Source organism: Cydia pomonella, chromosome 16 (genome assembly GCF_033807575.1).
Source record: "Cydia pomonella isolate Wapato2018A chromosome 16, ilCydPomo1, whole genome shotgun sequence".
Lineage (NCBI taxonomy): Eukaryota > Metazoa > Arthropoda > Insecta > Lepidoptera > Tortricidae > Cydia > Cydia pomonella.
The window spans coordinates 5083180-5108822 of NC_084718.1; the positions used below are offsets into that span (position 1 = coordinate 5083180).

Below are 25643 nucleotides of genomic sequence, written 5' to 3' on the forward strand. Positions count from 1 at the left end.
TGCCCTACCACACAAAGCGATGTGACATTCACAGTGCCTCATACTCATACCTCTCTTTTGGAAGTAGTTTGAGTACATTCCCGGGTCCAAATTGAAACCTGCTATTTGAATCAGAAGTAGGTAAAATCCAATAGTATGTGTGTGGAATTGTGGATATTGATAAGGGTGCTATAGAAATGCTAGAAGTAAAAGATATTTATTTAAGAGAGATAGCGCGCAGCGGAATCTCGTCTTGTTTGAATGTGAAGCAGCTTAATTGAACAAAATTTATGAAAATCTTCATACCTGTACACCGTGTTCAGGTAAAACCCGACAGAATTTAACCACCATTCCTGAGGTCATAAGGAGCAAAAAATGTTATATGAGTTTTCGTCAATATCGACAAAAGCAAATTGTCTGCCGAAAAAAAAATTGCGTTTCTGGCCGGCGCCCGAGGAGCATGGAAGTCCGTGATAGTCGAGGCTATCTAGGGGGGCTTCGCAAGAAGTGCAGCTGTGTTAGATCAGTCCCGACTCGGAGGCCGATTGCTATTCTTACTGTGTTTGGGTCGATGAAAGTGCCGGTGTTGGGTGAAGAATAAGCATGTAGCCATTTTCCAGACTCTTGTCTAGATACAGCTTGCAGTCTTGCATGGTCTCTGCCCGACGACGTGTCAACTAAAGATTTTAATACGGTAGTGGAGGCTAATTTGTCCCAAACCCTTAACTTCTCTGGTCTAGATGGCGCATCTGGTAATTCAGCCTAACTATGCTGAATTACAAGATGTGCTATCTATTCCTGGCTTCATCCAGTCACGCGATCTCGCAGTTTGTTGCCGATGGGGCTTTGAGGATTTTACCTAACACCTCTGGAGTTGCAGACGTCCATAGGCTACGGTGACTGCTTACTATCAGGCGGGCCGTATGCTTGTTTGCAACCGACGAAAAAAAACCTGCGAGATCAGACGTGCCATGAGTTGAAGACAAGAATACCGACAGCGCTAAACCCGAGACTATGCGAGTTCCGAAGCCACCAAATCTAATTTGTAAATATGTAGGCTTGGGACTTTCAGAGAGTGTCAATGGGTTCGACCAAAATTTCTAAATAGGGCAACAACGAAGCAAGTAAATTTGGGAACCAGTGAATAAAATTAATCATTATTTTTTAAAGTGCGTTTTGAATCTATATTCGTGATTTTTTTTCTACCGAGCGAAAGGCAAAAACTCAGGAATCGAAACCCTGAAGTTCCTAAAAAAAAAACCTCATGATTGCTAGTAAAATTTTTGGCAACCGATTTGTGAACTAAAAGCACTACAACTTTTCGAAAACTACATTCTCTGAGCTTACTGCACCTTCAAAATATATTTCATGATCACGCCGGGTGAAGTAAATAAAAAATACGGTGTACCTATACGACTGTATTTTTTTCTTTACTTCAGATTTATTATAAAATATAAAAATCCTTTAAATTCTATTTTCTGTTTGTCCGTTCATTAAAAATATATTCCAGTATAGCATTATAACACCAATGTAATTTCTTCTTTATTTCCCGTTCTTAAAATCCCGTATATTATATTGTTATTTATCAGTTCGTTAAAAATATATTTCAAGATCACATATCGCACCCCAACATTTTTTTTCTTTACTTACCTTCAGATACATTACAAAATCAAAGGATCACTTTGTATAAAAAAAATCGGGAGAAAATAATTCATTTTTATGTTCCTTGATTTTACCAATAATGTCATGATTTTAGGGAAAATAATTAAGACCTTTGTCACAAAATAAGGACCGAAGTTCAAAGGATAACAAAGTATGAAGGAGCAAGTAAGATTAGTCTGATGTTTGAGATATCTTGGAACGACTTATAATTGTGGCTTCTTTATTTAATATAACGGCCGTGGTAATTATAACCTTTGTTCTTAAGTAGCCTTTTGATTGTTTATAATAATATGTCAAAACATCAACATATTTTATTAAAAAATAAAATGCTCCTGAGAAAGTTGTAGATCCCGAAAACTGCTCGTATAAAAGTTGCAAAAATAAAATGCCATAGAACGTAATAAACTTTTTTCAATTTAGATTTTTCTTATTATAAAATATATAACACATAAAAAATATGTACCTACTACCTACTACCTAATATCTACTATTTATTAAGTTTATGTTTAATAATGTAATAAAAACTCTTTTTTTATGCCACTTAAGTGGTAATTAACACATTAAAAAAGTTAAAAAGTTTCATCACAAAAAAATAAAAAAAAAAGTTCGTCAATAAACCTTAAAAACTAAATAAAAAGTTTAAAAAACTTACGCGTAGCTGCTTTCTTCAAAAAACTTCCCACTACACATTAAAGTTACACAACACGCACACACTAACACTTTTCGTTACAATACTTTTCGATACTAAACTTCATTCACTAGAATTCGAATTTCGAACTTGCGAAAACGTAACCGAAACGCGTCGCCCGGCCGCTCGGGTCTGAAGCCGGCTTTCGACTGCCCGTCTATAGATAGCTGAGAACTTCTGTTCACGTCAGTGCATGCGGTGTAAAGCTATATAAGTGTGCTTTGCTATGAAATTATAGTGAATTTTACCGGTTGGAGGGTTTTTGTATACTTAGGCACTTGCCTAAGTACTACTACTTAGTAGTAAGGTGTATTTTGGTAATTCTGAACATGGACTTTAATATGGTAGAATCACTGACCTATCACACATAAACAGTTTGTCCTCATAAGGCTAATCTGCCAAAAGTGAAGCCGAAACTCGATCGATGTGTGCGTGCGACGCTCGTGTCTTACGCTCAGCGACACACACATATATACAAAAATGGGTTGCCAGAGTTCATTTATTCCCCTTAAAGTAGATGGATTTTAACATTTTTAACCACATCCTTTGGGATGGGCTATCAATCATTTGGGAGTGTGTATGTAGATATTAAATTTGTAGCAAAAGCTTTCAAGGTTTCTTTTAAGGACTTTGCATTTCTGTACTTTGTGAAATAATGTTTAAATAAAAAAACGTTTATTTTTTATTTTACAAATGTGCACAGATAATAGCTGGTAGAATTGACTTTGGAATAATGATTTTAAATGATAAATATTTAATGACGATCATTTGGATTTGATTTGGTTTGATTTTATTTGACTAATACAACTTACGTATGTAATCCGTCTTTATCACTATTTCACTCATGTTTTCTTAAGATATCCTAACAATTAACATTAATTTGACTAATATTTTCTTCGGGTTGGTGTGGTGAAAAGTTTTGTGTTTCACTTGGGGCAAAATTTGTTTAACTTTCGTAACTTGAAACCCTCGCAACGCTCAAGATTCCATTTTTCGACATTTTGGATCTTTATTTAGCTCGAGTAGCAATATTAGCACGAGCGGTTAAACAACAACTTTTCCACTTGTAAAACAAATAACTATTTATCGTCAGTACTAGTAATTGTACCTGCAGGCCTAGCCAAGGTGGCAATCGCTATTGCTTCGAACAACGAAACGCTTTGTGTCTCTCTATCAGTCTTCCATATAAGTGCGACAGTGACAGTTGCGTTTCGTTTTTACAGACCTTAACTGTAACACCTGTGTTCCACAAATAAAATTTACTTTACTTGCTCATCAAAATGGCCAGAGCATATTCGACTATGTTTAGTCGGTTTCCATATTGCATCGTTCCTATTTAATCTAATTTTTTCCGTCCATCTCGCAGACAGAAGCGGATCAGTCGGAAATCTAAAACGAATATCACACAAAATAAAAATATGAATTTAAACTGTAATTTTATAAAAGACAAAACATAATTTGAAATAAAAGAATGAAAAACTAAAAAAGAATATTTTCTAGTCATACAAGGAACTTAAAGTAAGCATATTAATTTTATCAATGTAATCGTCATGCCTCATTTGGAGGAAAAAAGATTCATATCACCTGGCAACATTTATAAGTAATGGCGGCTGACGAACAATTACGTAAAAATATCACATTAAACTGGATACTTACGCGTGAAATGTTATATCAGGCGGTTTGTTTTTATTCACTGATGTGTTGTGACACCAATTCACCGCACAAACAACCATCTTTCTTGTATTTTTTTATTTATAACCGGGAGGGAGGTGTACACAAACCAACTCGACCTTGAGTACTGCGAGGGCCGTTCGGATACGATGACACGAGGGCGACATAATGTCGTACTCGAAATGGCTTCACTAGGGATGTACAGACTAGGCATCTAGGCTAGTTATAAATCTATGGGTAGAATTATACTAATATTTTAACCAAGACTTTTGCATTTGTGTATCAAAGCCAAAGGAGAATATTTTGTAGTTGTATTTCAGTTATTTTAATTTTTAATGATATTTTGTAAAGGACGCGTAAATAAGAAAATTCTCCCAAAAAATGTTTTTACATCTTTTTTTGGGTCACCCCGTATTGTAGTAAAAGTAGTATGATAATTCCAATAATAGACTGAGGTATGACATTACCTCATATTCGGAATTACCCTTTACCTTTTAGTCTTATTACATCATCAAAATGGAAGCCAGATTATGGGGTCAGAGAGTAATTTCCTGGTTTCCTCCTTGTAGCTGGATAATAATGGGGTTATTCATAAATATCTGTTAAATCTAACAAACCGTTGATAATCGCATCTATCCGTCATTTTGACATTTCTCTTTGTTAGAAAGAGACACAATTTATCTTTCAATCAAACGGAGGTTTCTAAGATGGCTGAGATACACGTCATACTCGTGAACGGGTGCTGTTTGTGGAGACCGGTCTGTTTAAGCTTACACGGGGTACAGGTTATGTTATAAGTATGTAACTTTACTTTTGAGTGGCATTAACGTGAGACACTTCATTTGGTTCTTATCTGTTTTAATTTTTTGCCTTTTAATTATTTATATAAGAATTCAAGCCTTGGAAACCCTACATCTCTAAGGATAATTTAATATCTTTTTCTATATTTTATCTCTGACACTTAAGAGACTTATACATCTCTAAAGAATTTTAGTATTTGTTGGTTTTATTTTTTATCATAGTTTTTTTTTGTGTAATTTGACATTTAGAGACAATATACATCTCTAATAAAGTATTTATTATTTCATCGATTCCATATTTGTAATTGTTTTTATTGTAATTTTTATTGTTTGTAAAAATGGACATGTAAAAGTGCCCCTGTGGCCTATTTGCTGAATAAATGTTTGATGTTGCCATGATTTATCAATAAGGGGGTAAATAGCAGCTGGGTGAATTCTTATTATGGCTAAGGGTAATGTTACAGTATTTTTTTAATATATTTTTCATTCATCTCGAAGTCTACCAAGTAAAAACAATATTTTTTTGTACATTGTTGTATTTTTTGCAATAAAGTAAAAAAAAAATAGATATTATAATATTTTTTCTCAGTTGAGTTACGTATGCTCACGTTGTGCCTATAACACCTTCTACAAGGTTGGCTCGTTGCCGACCACTGTGACCTTGGTGGTTCCCGACTTAAGTACATAGTTGTTTGTACTGAGCCCCTACCAAGTTCAAAGTGACCTTGGACCGTCGAGGCTCGGTTATCAGCCGTGTAAAAGGCTTTTAGACATAGAAGTTAATAAAATTCAAAAATATATTTTTCATGTAGGCTATCGTACTATATTCTAGTCACTATATTTTCATCACTAAAGAAAGGTATACAAATGTCATCGATATCGCCCAAACAGCGCAAGTGTTATTTTAAACGTCAAACATCTATAAAATTATGACGTTTTCTTAAGAACAGGCTGGGCTATCAAAATCGCTGCCACCTTAGCTTGGTGTCACTCTATGCGACTTGGATTAAGCGCTGCAATTCGCTTAAAATCGGTGTCTCATTATTTTTCCATTATCCCAATAAATACTACATTTTATTCAATATTTTGACAAAAATACTATTTTTCAGTAGAAAAAAGGTGGCAACCCTACTTCAAGGGCTGTTTTAAAAGTCAATTTAGAATCATTTCTTTATAATAATATATTGTGCATTACAAGTAATGAATACAGATGTTATAAAAAATTTACAGTAATATCATAATTATAGTGAAAAACACATAGCAACATTTATAAATACAACAGCCAATACCTGGGTAAACTTTCTCGAAAATAAAAGAATTATACAACTTTAGAATTAGATTTTTCAGGCTGCCTATATTTAAAATATGGTAATATTGGCAACCAACTCAATAAATTTTCTGTTTCTTTGTAGCTAAGGCTCTTAAGCCTTAAATGGTCAGACAGTGGGTATTGGGAGCGTGCACGACTGTCACGCAACCTAGTGTCCGCAAGTCTAGGGGAAAACGTCAATTCACTACATCTTATAAAACTACTCCAAAACTAAAAGCTACCAAACGGATTTTCATACGACTTTCATCTATCAATAGAGTGATTCTTGAGGAAGGCTTAAGTATATAACTTGTTAAGGTTTTGTGTAAATTGTTTGAAATATAACGATGTTGTCGGAAAAAATCACGCTGGCTAGGAGCTTTAATCGAAAACGCTGCCTAATCCGTTTGAGCTATAACAACACAATGTATGGTGGGGTTGTTTCTCATTCATAGGTCTACAAAAAAGTCCGAGATGTTAAATGTCTATCTTTTAAGGATAACTTACTATATCCATTCTTAACTTCTAGAAAAAGATCACGTAATATGTGGCATTTGCAAAGCTATTTACATGGATACATTATTAACAATTATCAAAATAAATACGTTAGTTATATTAAGCATTTCATACAGCTTACAATGGTCCCTTACATCATACAATTTAAATGAATATTTCAGGAGTAATCGTAAATCAAAGTTTCATTTCGAGCCATATAATTGTACGAAATGTTAAAGACGCTATCCGCAGTTAGTTCAAATTTTTACCACCTTATGCGCTGGGATCGCTTTACTTACCCCCACCATGCACTTCGCACGGTCCCAATATTTATCCTAAATTTGTTTTAGAAAACCAAACTACTGAGATTAATTCCAAATGAATATCATTTATTAAAAATGGACTGCATGGTCTTGTCATCTAAACCCATACTTTTCAAAATTTAACACAAAATCGGTTGCAAAGAATGTTTCGTCTCCGTATCTTATTGTTTTCTTTAAACAAACAAAACATATGAAAACACCAGTTATTTTAGCCAGAAAACCTAATCGGATTACATATGATTCACTAAACATTGAACCTACTTACCAAGGTACAAGATCCAAAATCAATTGTCAAGAAACACCAATTTCAGGTGTCGCTATTTGTATTCCGCCTATATGAATGGACTTCGATTTATTTTCTAACGGAACGCAACGGGGCACGTAGATTACAAAGAATTATATACTTTAAGTGGTTGAATTAGGGTTTAAATTAAGTTGAAGTCGTTTGACATATGGATACAGTGGTCGACACCTTAGGTCGTTTTCCTTAATGAGACAAAGGTTTAGTGCTGGAGCGGCAGTAACTAAATTACTGACTTTGAGGTCTTTAATTAAGTTGTATGTTCTTTACTTAAGTTACAGTAGTTAATGTGTAACTCGCCTCTTTAACCAATGTGTCCCGCCCACCATGACATACGATGCCGAGACATGGACGCTCACTAAGCAGGCTGTGAATAAAATACGAATAGCACATAGAGCCATGGAGCGCGCCATGCTTGGCATTAAACTTCAAGACCGAGTGAGGAATGTCGAGATCCGACGCCGCACCAAGGGGCGTGACGTGGGTGACGTCATTACCAACCTAAAATGGAATGGAGCGTGACATGTTGCCAGGCAGAGTGATGGCAGGTGGACCAAACTGTTGACAGATTGGTGGCCGCTTTTGGATGAAAGAAGCGCCTGGCGTCTGTTGGCTTGTTGGGTGGATGACATTCGAAAAATCGCGGGATTCTTTTGGATGCGACCAGCACAGGACCGGAATAAGTGGCGTACAAGAAGGGAGGCCTATGCTCACCAGTGGGCGACCGGAGGCTAAAATGATGATGATGATGAGTTAATGTGTAAGGCTGCAAGTGTAAGAAAGGGAGAGAGAGATAAGACAGGGTAAAATGTCATCTCGCTCAAATCTGTAAACTGGGAAACTAGAGTCGAACCAAGTTAACTCTGCATATAATACTTTGCAGTAACAGCGTGTGGGAGTACCACCATAAACGTCAAATTTTAATTGACCGAAGCGTTAGCGCTGGTCTCCATTTTAAGTTGGGATAAATGCTTTCGTATATCCGGATGTTGTCCTCTACAGGTCGCAATTCTCAACTGATTCTAATGAAATTTTGTGACCAGATTCCATGATTAAATATATATTTTTTCTCAATAAAGATTCTGGAAAGTTGTCAAAATGCGAATTTTCGCATATTTCGCGTATTTCTTGGCATAAAGGACTTAAGCGCCAATAGTAGATACTATTGTTTGACGACCGGTTTGGCCTAGTGGGTAGTGACCCTGCCTACGAAGCTGATGGTCCCGGGTTCAAATCCTGGTAAGGGCATTTATTCGTGTGATGAGCATGGATATTTGTTCCTGAGTCATGGGTATTTTCTATGTATGTAAGTATTTATAAATATTTATATATTATATATATCGTTGTCTAAGTACCTTCAACACAAGCCTTATTGAGCTTACTGTGGGACTTAGTCAATTTGTGTAATAATGTCCTATAATATTTATTGTGAGTTCTCTGTGATAATGACTCAACGAACTAAGTGTTTTTCACTTTTACACTTTCTAAGCTTATCGCGAGGTCTACAGCTCACAGTTAACTTAGACAGGCTCTTGCTGAAAACCATAGTCATGAAAACACTGTGCCAGTTATGTTAGGACGTCCGCTAGCTGGTGCGGTTGCACAGAGCGGGTGAGCGGGTTACTGCTTTATGCTACCTGCTACCTGGTGCGGACGCATGCGATGACTTTTGAGCAAGGTTCTGACGAAGCCAGTGGCGGCTTGTTATTAGCCTCGTATAAACAGTTTTTCAAGCGTTGGCTACCAGCACTGGCGTGAATAGAACGCTTGTCAATTCCCGCCAGTGCTCGCTTTTCTGAGGACTGGCGCCAGCATTACTGGTTACGTCTAAACCTAGCTTTACCTACAATGGCACCCGCGTGCATGCGCCCGCTCCGTGCACCCGCCCACGCTAGCGGATGTCCTTATACTCTGTGTCTTTGCGTTGCGCTGTCCGTTAACCTTCAGGATGCTTCTTTGCCTTCATTGAATATAAAAAACTACCTAAAAGATAAACTTCAATCGCCAGTTCTTGTCCAGGTCACAATAGATATCTAAGCGTAATGAAGCACAAATACCACAAAAATTGAGGTTAACGAAATTGACTGGAATTCGAACCATCGGACTTGGAAAATAGTTTATTAATAATCTTGGAATTATGCCAGCTTTTACTACCAGAAAAATACTAAATTGACTTCCATCAGCTCGTTTGGAAATTGATGTCTTATGTGATTGGTAAAATTACGTACCGCTGTCATTAATTCTTTCATACAAATATATGATACCATAGGTTAATAATGGATAAACATTACCGTAATATGCTTGTTTGGCAACCTCTGTTGATGTTATGTTGGTTAAGATAGATATCGCATAACAAATACTGACGATTCTTTTGTTTATTTTTTCGATATGTAATTTCCAATTTAGGTTCCCATCTATAGTGATTCCTAGAAAATTAGTACTATGAACTTGCTCAATTGTTTTATTCTCAATGGTCATGTTTATACTTTGCAACACCTGCTTGTAGTTAGTAAATTGTATAATTTTTGTTTTTTCTAGATTAACTCTTAAATTTAAAGCTGATAACGTGATAACCAATGTATAATTAATCTCAACGTCCTATATATTTCGTCACTAATATATCACAGCTTCGCGCACGCAGCTTCAGCACTTCGCGTAGTACTGCAGTAGTATTGCCGCGCCGCTAATAATGGCGTAAGCACCGACCGCTATAAGGTCCCTTTTGATGTGGACTGTCACAATTTTACTTATAAATACTATTTAACATGTAAAACCTTTGCTATGCTTAAATTGCTAAGCACTGTAACCTTTCCACGACTGCCTTAGTGTCAAACTGATATACTCGCTAACCTCTGCGGAACTTATGTATTTAAGTATTTATAAATATGTATAAATTATATATATCGTTGTCTAAGTACCCTCAATACAAACCTTATTGAGCTTACTGTGGGACTTAGTCAATTTGTGTAATAATGTCCTATTATAATATTTATTATTATTTATTTTATATTTTTATGATAAATATAAATTCGAAAAAAATCCAATCCCCTACGTTTGTTTGATAGCTTTAATCGATATACAATATGTCAAAATATTTTCGATAATGTTAATATCCAGAGGAAAATGAGGACTATGTTTATATGAAAAGGTGATTGCGCGGGTCCTCCACTTTCGCCTTTAAAGTAAGACGTAGACAGACGTAGCTTTACGCGTCCAATCTACGGCGTAGCCAGCGAGAGTGCTACGAAATTAGCATATAAAATGCAAGACGCTACGCCGTAGCACAATGTATGCAGCGCAATATTTGGCTGTGCCACAGATCACCTACTACCAGATGGAACATGGAGCAGGAAGCGTGTCTACTTGTCTTTTATTATTATTCAGAAACAGGCATACAAACACATTACATTAACAACGCAAAAGGTGTACTGCAGCAAAAAAAAAAAAAAAAACAAGGCAACAAAAAGACGTGACAACAGGTAATGGTAACTGACTTATCTTGTAAGTACATGTATATCTTATCATATCAGATCATATCATATCATTTATTCCATTGAATCATGTTCATTTGTACATTTTGGTCTTAAATATAGTCAAGTAGGTACATGATACCCTCTCTTTTACATAGATCTAATGTATCAGATAGAAAATGAACTGCATACAACATAAATATCTAACAAGGAAAGTTATCCAACTGTCCGGTTCCGATTTGATTCATATTTATATATGTCATAGAGTAGTCTAAAATAACGGAGTCGTATTTTTTTTAGCTGCCCAAACTCAACCTATTGGGAGATATTGTCCTCCAAAGTACTAAAAAGTTACTAAATCTTCTAACTCCTATAGAAAGTGATGCTCGAGCAACTTGCTAGTTAATTGCTGATTTGAGTATATGTTTGAAAGCAGCAAAAAATAATGAGCACGTGTTTTGTTATATCATCTGCTTAAACTCATTTCTTCCTAAAAAAATCGACATTCGAAGTTTTATAATATCTTATCGCTAAAGTTACACATAAAGACGGGTGTTTTTTTAGGAAAACCAGATATAACAAAACACGTGTACATTATTTTTTCCTGTTCTCAAACAAATTCTCAACAATAAATTACGGGGTCATTTAATTATAACTTAAAAAAACTTCTTAATTCATGATTACACAGGTAACTTTTATGTCTGGTTTGATTTACTGCCCGTATTGGATTAACACACTGTATTTGCGGTGTCTGTGCGAGTAGTCTGTGACTTGTACTAATAACAATTCCATGATGGTCTCTATTCTCGCACTTCTAATTCCTGCTTCACACGGCAAAACTCAATTTTGGTTGAATATTCCTGTTGCATCTCTTTCATTAATATGTCAAAGGAAAGTGATGCAGACATACAAAAAAGTTACAATCCACAGAGTTAAATAGTCTGTTAAAAGGCCCGGATGAGATAAATATCATAGAGTATAAATCAAAATTAATAAACGCTGCAGTAAACAAAACGAATCAAATGCAGCGTTTCTTCAAACAAAAATATTGACACTGACATATCCGACCCATATTGTATCTAGTCTCTAGACCTAATATTTGACGTATCGCAGCATGCGTACTTAGTGAGGTTATAAATTCTGTCACAAAGGTTTTGACTAATAAAATGTAATACAAAGCTTTTAATTTTAAAAACTAGCCATTATTTGAAAGCTTGTTTTTTACAGATCAAAACGAAATTTAATTATATTAAAAATAAGATCGCGACTTTATTTACTATATGTTTACTTTGGGATTGTCGTTAGACGCGAATACGCGGCTGGATTGTGAAAAAATATTTTTTACAAAAGGGAGTAAAAATCAGTGTCACATTAATAAAGTAGGTACAATTGTTTTTTTGTATGAACAAACTTTATTAGCGCGTTATTTTATCACCAGCATTTAGTTCTCTTTACTGCAGCTAATACCCTTTAATCTTATATGGTTTAAGAACTTTATTCTCATTAAGAATTTACAAAATTCACTTACATGAGAACACAATATTTTTATCTTTTTATCTTTGGGTACTTTGCAGTAACACGCTTGTTTTTGACTGTCATCCAACAAGTAGGTTTGGTATGGACTGGATCTATCGAGAATGAAGGAAAACATGTACAGTTGCAATTTTGGCACTCTAATAGAATGCCAAAATTGAATTATATTTCTAAAGCCCAGCTTTTGTTTTATGAAATATTCAATCATTGAAAAAATTATAGTGATCAAAGCACCTTGAAGAGGCCGAGTATTTTTTGCATGTTTTTCATTACTTTTTTTCAGAATATTAAGCAAAACTAAGAAATCAAATTACATTAAATTACATCGTAAGTAATACAGCATTAAATAAGCTTTTAACCCATATATCTGACGTTATGTATGAAAAGGAACCTTATTGTCGATGGCGCTTGCGCCGTAATAAACGATGCTCCGATACAAATACAACGCTGCGCGACGCAGTGCGGCGTAAGCGCCATCAACAATAAGGTCCCTTTTCCTAGATAATGCCACATATATGAATAATAAGGGATCTGTATTTTTTTATCAGTAAAAATCTTTGTGACAGAACTTATGAACTGACTAAGTATTTTCTGAAAAATGGGCATGTATACACATTGTTACCGGTTAAATTTGACGAACAAAATCTAATTGAAATAATTTCTAACATTGTACATTAAACATTAAGGCTTAGAATGAAATAAGAAAGTTAATTAATTTGAAATGTTAATAATTCTCACCTTACCTATTCGTTAAAAATGAGAAAGAAAAAAATACACTGCATATGAATTGCATTGTTCTTCTCAGAATAGAGCCTTTCCTAAAATGAAAGTATGCCACTACAATACAATGCCCAAATTAAGATGAGTTCTGCGCAGAAAAAGTAAGTAGGTACAATCATCATCATCAACAAAACAATACTATAAATATCGGCGGCCGATCGTAATATCCGCCAGATTATGAATGAATGAATGAATGTTTATTTGAGACAAACAAGCGTATATCGTTGGGTGTTACATTTTTGGTTTTGACCGATCCTTGTTTTGCTATGATTGGCGTACAAAAATTGTTATTTACTTACTAACTAAATTAACTATGTACAAGATATAAACCTAACCTTACATACTACGATAAACATTACAATGTCATGCAATTCATGCAAGTAATAACAACAAGTAATAATGAATTTCAAATTAGGTTTTAAATAAAATAAATAAATAAATAAATAATACCATTAGCGGAATAATTTAATATTACAATTTACATTTGTTAGTGAATTCATTAACAGACAGAATAATAACAATGTTCAATTAAATAATTAAATAACTTCTTCTTAAAAATATTAAAAGGCATTTCTTTAAATGCATCAGAGAGAATATTATATATTTTAATAGCCATATTGTATGAATTTTGCCGTGATAACGCTAGATTGGTTTTCGGTAAGTTTAACTTAATCCTATGTGTCCCTCTCTTAGAGTTAGTGACTCTTACATCAAACAGTTCTATATTTTTCTTTACAAATAAACACATTTCAAACACATACAAACATGGAAGTGGCAGTATACGTTTGGATTGGTAAAGTGGTTTACAGTGGTCTAAGAAATCGGCTCCACATAAAGTGCGAATGCATTTTTTTTTGTATTTTAAAAATGATTTCAGCATCCGTCGAGTTTCCCCAAAGTATGAGTCCGTATCGCAATATTGATGCCACATAACCGTGATACGCAGAAAGGGCTGCCGATATAAGACATACACAAAACGGTCGAGTCGCATGCGCAAATTATCAATATGACTCTTCCAGTTACACTAGTATCACTACCCACTAGGCCAGACCGGTCGTCAAAATTAAAACAATTTACAATGCTAAATGCTTTCTTGTACCAATGAGTTTTTCGGAACTTATGTACGAAATATCATTTGATATTTACCACTAGCTTTTCGGTGAAGGAAAACATCGTGAGGAAACCTGCATACATCTGCGAAGAAATTCAAAGGTGTATGTGAAATCCCCAATCCGCATTGGGCTAGCGTGGGGACTATAGCCCGAGCTCTCTCACGCATGAGAGGAGGCCTGTGCCCAGCAGTGGGACGTATATAGGCTGTTTTTTTTATTATATCGTATTATATATGTTAAATCCAACAACACAAGCTTTCTTGGCTTACCGTGGGACTTAGTCAATTTGTGTAAAAATGTCCCTATAATATTTATTTATTTAATTTATTTTCTACCAAACTTAAACAATTCATGTAAGTTATCCATCCACGAAATTGTTTTATACGCTCAGTTGACGACCGCAACCAAGACAATAGAACAAACAGCAAAACTTGCGACGTTTCATTGAGTATCCACGGTTGTTGAAACTTGTTACGAGAATTCAGCACAAGAGTCAATTTTATCTTCTCTTAGCGTTTCTTATACAGTGTCTATTTTTTATATAACCGCAAAGGTTTTAATGCTTTGAAACGATTATAAAGGATTTTTAAAATATATTATTTTGGACATTTTGAGAGGAAATGTATTTCGTACATCGTGATCACTTGTGACATCGCGTCAGTAAGGGCCGGTACAGACGGACTGCAACTCGACTGCAACTTGTATGGGAACTGCACGTCGACGTTGCAGTTAGAGTGAAGTCGGCATGCAGTTCCCATACAAGTTGCAGTCAAGTTGCAGTCCGTCTGTACCGGCCCTAAATGCGATGCTTTGACTTAAAGCAAAGTAGTGATACATATCTAGTTGGATTCATTTATAAATATTAATCTAATATTCCTTGGATTATCCAGGCTTGACCCTAATCCAATTGCTATTCTGATGAAAAACAAAATAATTATAAAAGCAAACACAAAACAAATAAAGCAATTACCACATCGATAGAAAACTACTTCATACTAATCAACAAGCAAATGAACCAGCGATAAGACCTTTCGTGGCTCAAGAGCTTTCGGAACCGCAATGACAATGGCAAGGTAAGTGTGTAACTTATTAACGCGTGGTTCTGTGGAGTCATGGAGTGTGTCATCGAACTTCGAATCACAAACGTGCGATGAACAATTATGCGACAGATCGCACAAATAAACTGTCCGTCGACAGAGCGGGCTCCAAGACGAATGTTTGTTAAAAAAATCAAAATGGCAATGAAAAGTTTCTCGGCAGAGTACCTTTACGATGAACGTTTGTTCCTAAAAATCATTATTCTTAAGAGCCTGGCTCTTGTCGGTGAGATAACCGCCATTCCGTTTTTCTCTCTGCCACTGTTTCGAGCTCCTGATACGTCACTACGTTGATTTTTTCTTTGGCTTGGTCCAGAAACGCAAGTCTCGGTCTTCCCCTGCCTCCCTTTTTTTTCTATTCTTCCTTCAATTATAGACTTTATATAAGTATACTCCGCGCGAGAATAAAGTAAACAATTGAATGAGTTATGTTCACTCACTACTGCCCTGCACTTACTAATTTGTATTGTATTGCTTAAACAAGTAGCCAAGTTTGATACCTGAAATCGTTTATTCTACTACTATACGAGTACGATATTGTCTTATATAGGCTCTTTAAAAACGAACGTTATCTAGTTTGCGTCGAGAACAGCGACATCTTTGAGATGATTTGAACAACAAACTAAACATACTCGAACAGAAACATTTCACAACAATTATTCGGAAACAAAATTAACTTTCTAAGAGGGTGTAGGAAAAACTTAATAGCGCAAATAAGCCGATAGAACAGCGACATCAGCATCTATAAAACTATTTTTTTACCTACATTTACGAAATTATGTTACATACGGTTTGAAACGCATGTCCAACCAAGAGTTTATATGCTTATCTTCTATGCATTGTATATTGCAGTAATGTTATACAATATACACTGCTTATAATAATATATTGTGTTGCAAATGTACATTTAAATATGACAAACGATAATTCCCGCCATAATTCCAAATTAAGGACCCCTAAAAAGTAAAATAAATCCGCGAAACAGCCATTGTATCCGGCAACGCAATTTTATTGTCTTTGTTTTATTGTAGGCTTTAGATTGATCTTGGATACCTGAAAGCATTTATTTGTTCGTTTTATAACGGAGGTCGGAAAATATCTGTTTAACTTCAAATTCCATTGGGTTCATTGTACCGTGTGGGATTTGTAACAAGATAAAATATTTGAAAGGACGTTTTACAATTATAGACTATTAACTTCAAACTTGGATAAATCCATTGGACCCTCTTAGGAAATATACCTTTTGCCTTTCCCTTGTGCCAGAATGGCAAAATCTCTATAAATATCTAGGCCCTCTAACTCATTTAGAGCCTCGCCGGAATGCCATAGTAAAATCACCCCTGGCTGAAACTCACATATTCTCTTAATTATGCACGTTCTTGTATTATTATTGGATATAATTTACCGGCCAGGTTCTTTTCATTTATAATAACGATCATCTAAATATATTAAATTAATAGATAAATAAATATTATAGGGACATTCTTACACAAATTGACTAAGTCTCACGGTAAGCTCAAGAAGGCTTGTGTTGTGGGTACTCAGACAACGATATACTCGTATATAGTATAAAAATACTTAAATACATAGAAACCACCCATGACTCAGGAAAAAACATATGTGCTCATCACACAAATAAATGCCTTTACCGGGATTCGAACCGACGACCGGTTTAGCCTAATGGGTAGTGACCCTGCCTACGAAGCCGATGGTCCCGGGTTCAAATCCTGGTAAGGGCATTTATTCGTGTGATGTGCATGGATATTTGTACCTGAGTAATGGCTGTTTTCTATGTATTTAAGTATTTATATATTATATATATCGTTGTCTAAGTACCCTCACCACAAGCCTTATTGAGCTTACTGTGGGACTTAGTCAATTTGAGTAATAATGTCCTAAAATATTTATTTATTTATTTTATTTATTTATTTATAACCTTTAACTGAGCAATTCTTGTATATACACCGGGTTTTTTATTTATTTCCATTAAGTTCGGAGTAAGTACGTTTAAGGAAACTAAATTGGCATAGTTAATTTTCAAAATTTGTTTTTTATTATTAAAGTAATTTAATGATGCTTATAGCGCTTTTGAAACAAGGGAGTTACATTTAACTAACCACACAATGAATAAGTTTTTGTCAAAAAAATTTTTTTTGGTACCTACAAGCTTTTATTGCTGACTGTACCTTTCTTTCCACAGGCAACTAATACCTACTCATCGAGAAAATTCTAAAAATCCCAAACAAACCAAATTTAACTTGCAAGATTTGATTACAGACCGACAGACAACGGGACAGGTGAAACTAAATATAAGCTAGTAAAAACGGTGACATATCAATTTCATTTCGAACATCGATCGTCCGAGATAGTACATACGTTTAGTAGCAAATATATGTACTCGTACTAAACAATATGTAAACAGGCCCTACGGCAAGTGTGCACGCTCATAAGGGTCTTGTAAGATAAAAATAAATTATTGTTTATGTCCGAAATTAAGTTAATGAGAATACCGGGAATACTCTTTTAGAAATCTTGAAAATTGATATTAACGGAAAAAAAAACACGGTATATATATTTATACATTTATTGCATGTCACATTACATACATTGTTAAAGGTGGTACATTTTAGAAGGTATACATGTGACGCCCTGCAAAGCAAAGCAATTTAAGCCTTAAATTTAGATAACTTAAATCTACTTAGCTTAAACTAGGTACATTTTAATCATTTATTATAATGGATGATTTGTATTTTCCTAATCATATTATTCACTAAAAAATTCATCTAAGTTGTAGAAACATTTACTTGCCAGAAATATTTTTAATTTATTTATTAAATAAATTAGGGTTTAATAAATAAATTAGGGTTATAACGATGAAATTTGCTTTATGGGGGTTTTTGGAAACGAAAAATTGATCTTAGTAACTGAGCCTTATCTCTGGGTTTTTATGTGTTTTGAGAAAAGCTCTTTCTGCCATATATAAGTCATAAATAGATTACTGTTTTCGTATCACAAAAATTCATTTTACTTTACTGTGTCTGAGACTGTTTCGTACAATATTTTTTTGTAATCGCCCCTGTTCGGTTCATCCCAAGTCAGCCAGCCCATTAAGCGAACTCGCTTACCGGCAGAACGACTCTGTTAATTAAGGACTTTTCGCTCCGCCAACCACCACTTGGCTAATTAAGCTCTTTCTGCCATATATAAGTCATAAATAGATTACTGTTTTCGTATCACAAAAATTCATTTTTATTTCACTCTTCCTAATATGAATATTGCAGCGAATCTTTTTATGACACATAACAAATAATTGTGACGTTTATATTTTTTTAATTTCAACCATAGAATCTCTCTAGGCGAATATTTTCCTTACACATTTTTACATCCAATGACGTTTGACTTCCGGTTTTTTGCTACGTTCTGTCTTTGACTGGTTCGTTAGCGTTATTAATGATAATGATGCTGACTTAGCGCAATTACCGTTTGCTATAATTCATATTATACTAGTAGGAGATATGTTATAAGGAATATCTACCCTCATCTGTTATTTATTTGTAATAAGAAATAAATGATAGATAATATTCACAACGACACTGAAAATAGGTTTAATACATAAATAAATAAATATTATACGACATTATTACACAAATTGACTAAGTCCCACAGTAAGCTCAATAAGGCTTGTGTTGAGGGTACTTAGACAACGATATATATAATATATAAATATTTATATTGACGACCGGTTTGGCCTAGTGGGTAGTGACCCTGCCTACGAAGCTGATGGTCCCGGGTTCAAATCCTGGTAAGGGCATTTATTCGTGTGATGAGCATGGATATTTGTTCCTGAGTCATGGGTGTTTTCTATGTATTTAAGTATTTATATGTGGTTGGTGACATATTTTTGGGATATACATTTTTATTGCTGACTCGTTTGCATGTCTATCAAGTACTCCAAGACCTTTCTAAAGAACCTGGACTTGATGTGTTTGTATTTCTCCAACGAGGAGTTCCTTTGCTTATCTTCCGACCGTATCATCAGACTTCACCTTCCCATACAATGACATGAGGTAAATCTAAGGAAAAAGACAAAAAACGAGTTTTGTATGAAAAACTTAAATTCGCTGTATTTTTAAACTATGGTATCTCAAGCTACATAAACCAATTTCAGCGGTGGCAGCATGGTTCCATTTTTATCACTTGTCACTTACATACCTACTTGTAAAAACATGACAGGCATGGTGACAAATGATAAAAGCAAACCATCTCAGGCCTACAGGACTTGATATACCTTATCTTATTGTAAGTACAAAGTTTCAGAGCTATCTAGCTCTGTTAGCTAAAGTAGTTTTGATTGAAAAATCCCAGTTAAAACTAGTTTTCACCGGGGTCTTACGGAAAACTAATTTTAACTAATGAAAACCTGTTTTCACTAAAGCAAGGCGTTGAGGAATATTGTAAAAAAATGATTTTACGGTAACGTATACAGTCAAGTGTAAAAATATGGGTACACATCTTACTCAATAATATGTCCCATAGCATCTTATTCCAGTGTAATAAGAGCGTAGTACCATATTTATGAGACATTTCTCTAGATACATATTTTTGCAGCTGACTGTACAAGAACAGGCAATGAAGTTAAATAAGTGTTAAAAAAGTCTGGGTGCCCTACACGTCCCTTTCCCAGGTTTTACTCTCAATAATACGGATTACCGAACAAAATATTTCTAACATTTTATATAATAAAATATTTTACAAAACTTTCTTAATGATCGTGGTTGTAAGAACTTTCTAGCCAGCTGTTTGTATAGCATTAATTACGACTGCGTTTGATACGAGCCAATAAAAACACCACACTAATTTATTGTTGCCCATAATTCAGTTTTGTACGCGCCTTTTAGAATTCCGTGAGACGTTAAATGAATTAAACAAGACTGCGAAATAAAACAATTATTTTTAGTTGTACATTTGGGTCAAACAGACTTTAGAAAAGGTAACTTCTGGTAAAGGCAGGTTCTGTGGGATAAGCTAACAACTCTGACCGGCTAGCATGAGTTGCGTTCTCTCGCGCGACTCCATACATACTATGTGACGAATGTAAGAGGTTATGTGAGGCGATGGATGATCACGCGTCTTCGGTTAGTATTTAAGTTTATTTGTTATTGTATAACACAACTTTACGTTAACGTTTTTGGATAGTAATTATATTGTATGCATTCCACAGTGCCTTAGTGTCTCACTGTAATACTGTGTAATCTGTTTGAATAAAAAAAAAAAAAAAAAAAAAAATACATCTTGCCCGACTTCAAGTGCGAGAACGCTTCTCATGCTAGACGATGTGGTACATATATATCCCGTTTATCTTATATGAGTCTCAGGTACTGAAAAAATATATCCCATTTGAACGTGTGCGGGTACAGCTTAAAAATAGCAAAAGATTTCCTTATCTTTGTGATATCTATATGAAAGATTCGGACGAGTTAAGCATGCTTTAAAAATAAAATTTACAGTACATATGGTGCTACTTTATCGCACTAGTGCGAAAATTAGCATATTACGTTACTGTGTCCAACATTTTAAGGGCCATATGTACTGTAAAACGTTGTACGATACATGTGCGAATAGGTAATCCGCAACTCGTGTCGATTTAAAACACTCCCTTCGGTCGTGTTTTAATTTATCGCCACTCGTTTCGAATTTCCTATTTTTCGCACTTGTATCGTAATGTACTAATATGATCCATTTACTATATAAAGAAATTCTGTCGCAATAAATTTTAAATTCAGACTAGTTTTGCAATGGCTTTTACGGCTGTTTTGCGAGGAACAGAACTCTTTGATGTTTTCAATATTCTAAAATAACTCCTCTCGGTGCATTTCTATACATTCGTAGTTTATCTTCCCCCAGGGATAGAACTCAAGACATAAACTTCTCCTTGCAACAAAAATATACATTACCTACAGTATTTTCTTGATATATTTTGAACAAATATTTTTGCTGCAATTTCAAATAGAATCTTAGACAAAAGTAAATATGAAAAAGGAATCATAAAAATATCAGCGCACGAATCTTTGAGAATCTCGAGGGAATTTATTTCCCACTTAAAAACAATACAGTTTCAATGACCAATATGAAGTACTTGTCCAAAAATATTATTAGTACAGAGTAAATTTTATTTGTGTGGCAATAAATATTTTTTATTTTTTTATTTTTTTTTTAATAGTGTACGAAGTTATTTTTACAGTACATATGGTGCTACTTTACCGCATTAGTGCGAAAATTAGCATATTACGTTACTGTGTCGAACATTTAAAGGGCCATATGTACTGTAAAACGTTGTACGATACATGTGCGAATAGGTAATTCGCAACTCGTGTCGATTTAAAACACTCCCTTCGGTCGTGATTTAATTTATCGCCACTCATTTCGAATTTCCTATTTTTCGCACTTGTATCGTAATGTACTATTACAGTACATGGTGCTACTTTACCGCACTAGTGGGAAAATTTGCATACCACGTTACTATGTCAAACATTTAAAGGGTCATATGTACTGTAAAACGTTGTACGATACATGTGCGAATAGGCAATTCGCAACTCGTGTCGATTTAAAACACTCCCTTCGGTCGTGTTTTAATTTATCGCCACTCATTTCGAATTTCCTATTTTTCGCAGTTGTATCGTAATGTACTATTTCACCACACCTGGTAAAGGTAAAGTTTCAACTGGTAAAGTCACACCAATTGTTCAAAAACTAATGAGAAAGTTGCATTTTATCCACAAAGTAATCAGAATTTTGTGCCGGTAGAATTGACTTTTAAGTGATATTTTTTTTATTACGTTCATTTGGATTTGATTTGGTTGATTTTTTTGGTATTTCATAGTTAGTATTTTCCTCGCATTGGTGTGGTGAAAAATTTTGTGTTTCACTCGGAGGCAAAGTTTGTTTAACCTTCGTGCCTTGAAACCCTCGCAACGCTCAAGATTCCACTTCACGAAACACTCGCTACGCTCGCGGTTCAATTTTGGAATTTTTCACTTGCTCGGGTATCAATATTTGCACAAGCGGTTAAACAACAACTTTGCCCCCCTGTAAAACAAATAAATATTTTTAAGGTGAGCAATTCCATGACATTATTTTTATCAAAAAAATCCTGACAGAGACTACAAATTTAAAACTTGGAAGCTGGGATATATTTTGACGTATATTATATGCCATGTATTCACTATAAACATTTTTATTTATAAACCACGTTGCGTAATGATTTCCATACATTTTTTGGGATACTTTGTTTACAATCACTGTTCAAAAATAAAAATGTTTATCGTGAATACTAGGCTATAATATATGCCGATGTCAAAGTGCAAACATGTTTATCATTTTCTTTGACGGGCTACATTATATTTACTATAAAGGAGCCGGACGCATGGCTCCGACAAAATTAGCAACTCAAAGTTCTGGTCTTCAGTCGACTGACAAATTGCATTGTGCATTGTACCCTGTATAGTTAGTTAGGCCTGAGTGGACGCTCGAGTTGTGCGTGCAGCGGGGCGGGGTGTACAGCGTGCATTTTAAACAAATGCAAACGTATAGGAGCGGCCTTAGTAAACGCTGCTCAAATCACTTGTGAGCCCGACGCAACGCTGCACGCCCCGCCGAACGCTCCGCTTCGAGCGTCCAGTCAGTCTTAGACAGTCAGGAGTTAACGCGAATCGTAGTTTTTATAAGATTTTTCACGTCTCTCTTTCATATTAGTACGACAGTGACAGCTAGTTGAGTTTCGTTCGCTACGGAGCGTTATCGATTGGTACGTTTTGGCTACGCGGGCTTATATTGATACGACAAGATCACTCGCGCTGATTGGTGCGAGCGAATTTTACTGGAAGTCGTGTCATTAGATATCTAGCTTGCACTTATTTGGCCGCGGAAGATATAATTACGAGTCGAGTCAAGGTCGTATCACAAGAATGTCGAAACTAACAAATGATGGCTAACGCGTTTAATATCGCCGCTAGGGGCACTAGTGTAGACGGAAGTCTTACGAAATGTCAAATGCATAGGATTTTTGGGGGTTATAAGCTTTATTATCGAGAAAATTTTCACTCTTTAATCATAATTGTGGTAAATCTTTTTTTTTGTTTATTCATGGTAATATGTTAGTGGTTTAAAAAAGTAACAATTAAAATATACTCGTATGCAATATTAAACAGGTTTAAAAACGGCAAATTTAGACGTTATTTTAAAAAGAAAAGCAAAATTTTTAGTGCTGTTCTCCCGGACCACCTTCTACAGTGGCGCCAGCTGGTGAGCACAAAAATAATAGCCCTCATTATATAATGAGAACCACTCAAAGGCTTGTTTTGAGTTAACAACATGTTACAATTTTGAAAGAAATGAATACTTATTTTTTTATGATTCTTTAAAATATTGTCAAAAAAAACACTTTTTTCGTTACTCGATTGCTGCGAAGGGATTTTACATACGAAATCTACATTTTAATTTATTATTGAGATTTTAATTTTAAACTAATTAACACAAAATTTACCGTTATAATATCAGGTTTCTGGCCTAAAATTTTCAACTTTGATGCCAAATATCTCGAAAAGAATGAACTTCCAAGTAAATATGAGATACTATATTGCTTAAAACAGTTGCTGTTAGTATGATAAGCTACAAAAAACATTAGAAAACTAAGGGATTCAGATTGAAGGTCATTGGTGCCAGGGAGCCCAGCAGTTCAAACCCATAGCAATTTCTTAAATTAGAATCTACCTCAAGGATGTAAAACAATATTCTACAGAACCTGCTCCTGAAATTGTTCTCTCTAATTTTTTACGGCATACTTTATTACAGTAGCAAGCCTCAAACGGATATAGCGTCTAAATCACCCTTATGGACGAATAAAGGTGCTATGAAAACGTTAACGATGGGTATAGCCGAATGTGGCTATAATAAATCTAACGCATAATATTTCGAAGGGCCTTATTCAGGAAAAAAATCGACGATTGATGTTGATAGCTACGTGAAAGTTTTCCTAAAAGCACATAAAGTAAAACAAAGCACTAACATGTATGACAAAAATTGTTTCTACAAATGTATGTCGATTTCAAATATACCTAGACATAATATGGCTAATACTAGGATGGAGTGTGTAAACCGAAGATAAGTTTAAACGTAAGTTTAATTTACTCGCAAAATACACGAATGTTAGCTAGTTTAAGCACATCAACATTCCTGACTACGAGTACATTGTTCAAGTTCAAATTCTTGAGTTGGTACCTATGCAAGTTGCTTGCATGAATCGTATTGTGTAAACTCGTCCGAACAGAGACTTGAGAGGATTGCTGATAACTCAGTGCAGTGAATGGTTCTCACACACAATAGCTACGGTATTATACTAAGGACGCTTGTTGTATGCTCAGTAAATTAAAGTGAATGTATAGGTAGAGTAGTATAGGATGACGCACGCTAGACCGGGCCGGGGCCGGGCCGGAGCTTCCGACGCTTCGTTTTCTATGGAAAACACCCCTAGATCACCGATCAGCCGTCAAAGAAGATGACATGTCTGTAAATTGAGGTATCAACTGTTTGAATCATGAACATAGTTTTGTAGTCATGGCAGAAAAACAGTCGTCTTTAACATTGAACTAACAGACACTTTCTACGGCTGTTCTTAATGGTACACTTTTGCACCGAACTCTAAGTCACGAAAGTAACTTTAAAAAATATTCCCCATCAAAACCATTTCATGATGATTTTATAGAGGGAAAATTTCTGAATTATGTATGGCTCCCTAAATTAATATTATAAATTACAAAATAACCGTAATTGCCAAGTACGACATATGTTAGGCCGATTTGTAGAATATTTCTAGGAGTACTTTCTGTATTAATCATGTGCCCATCCCTTGATTGACATCAACTTCTCCACATTCTACTAAGATGCTGTTACTATTGGGTCAGTTTTTCACTTAAGTGTATAATAACAGGTTTCGATTCCTGCATAGCAAATGCCATGAAAAGTTAGCTTGGTTCAACTCTATACATCTACAGAACTACGGACACCTTCTCGTATCTAAATAAGAATAACACACGTTCGTTCCTCGAAAACGAAAGTCACAGTACCAAATAATTATATTAGTACACATTACTATTGTTATTAACAAGTTAATGGCACTTCCTGGAATTAATATGAGCACGATAAAACGTAAGTGGTTTTATCTTCATTAGAGTGTTACATAGAAATATACGACATGGAAGCGAACTTAGAAACTAAGAGTAAGGCCTAAGTGGATGCTCGAGTTGGGCGTGCAGTGCAGCGGGGCGGGGCGTGCGGCGTGCATGTTAAACAAATGCAAGCGTATAGGAGCGGCCAGTGCACGCTGCTTAAATCACTTGTGAGTCCGACGCCACGCTGCACGCCCCGC

The 25643-nt window shown here is 35.1% G+C and overlaps 1 protein-coding gene across 1 annotated transcript in view; it reads right to left on the reverse strand.

Annotated features, from left to right (window-relative positions):
- Nucleotides 1-2475, reverse strand: part of LOC133526535 (neuropeptide CCHamide-1 receptor) — a 300559-nt gene extending 298084 nt beyond the window's left edge. The window contains exon 1 of the mRNA XM_061863212.1: nucleotides 2294-2475. The gene's annotated coding sequence lies outside the window, so the exon portion shown is untranslated. The remainder of the gene's footprint in view (nucleotides 1-2293) is intronic.
- Nucleotides 2476-25643: the final 23168 nt, after the last annotated feature.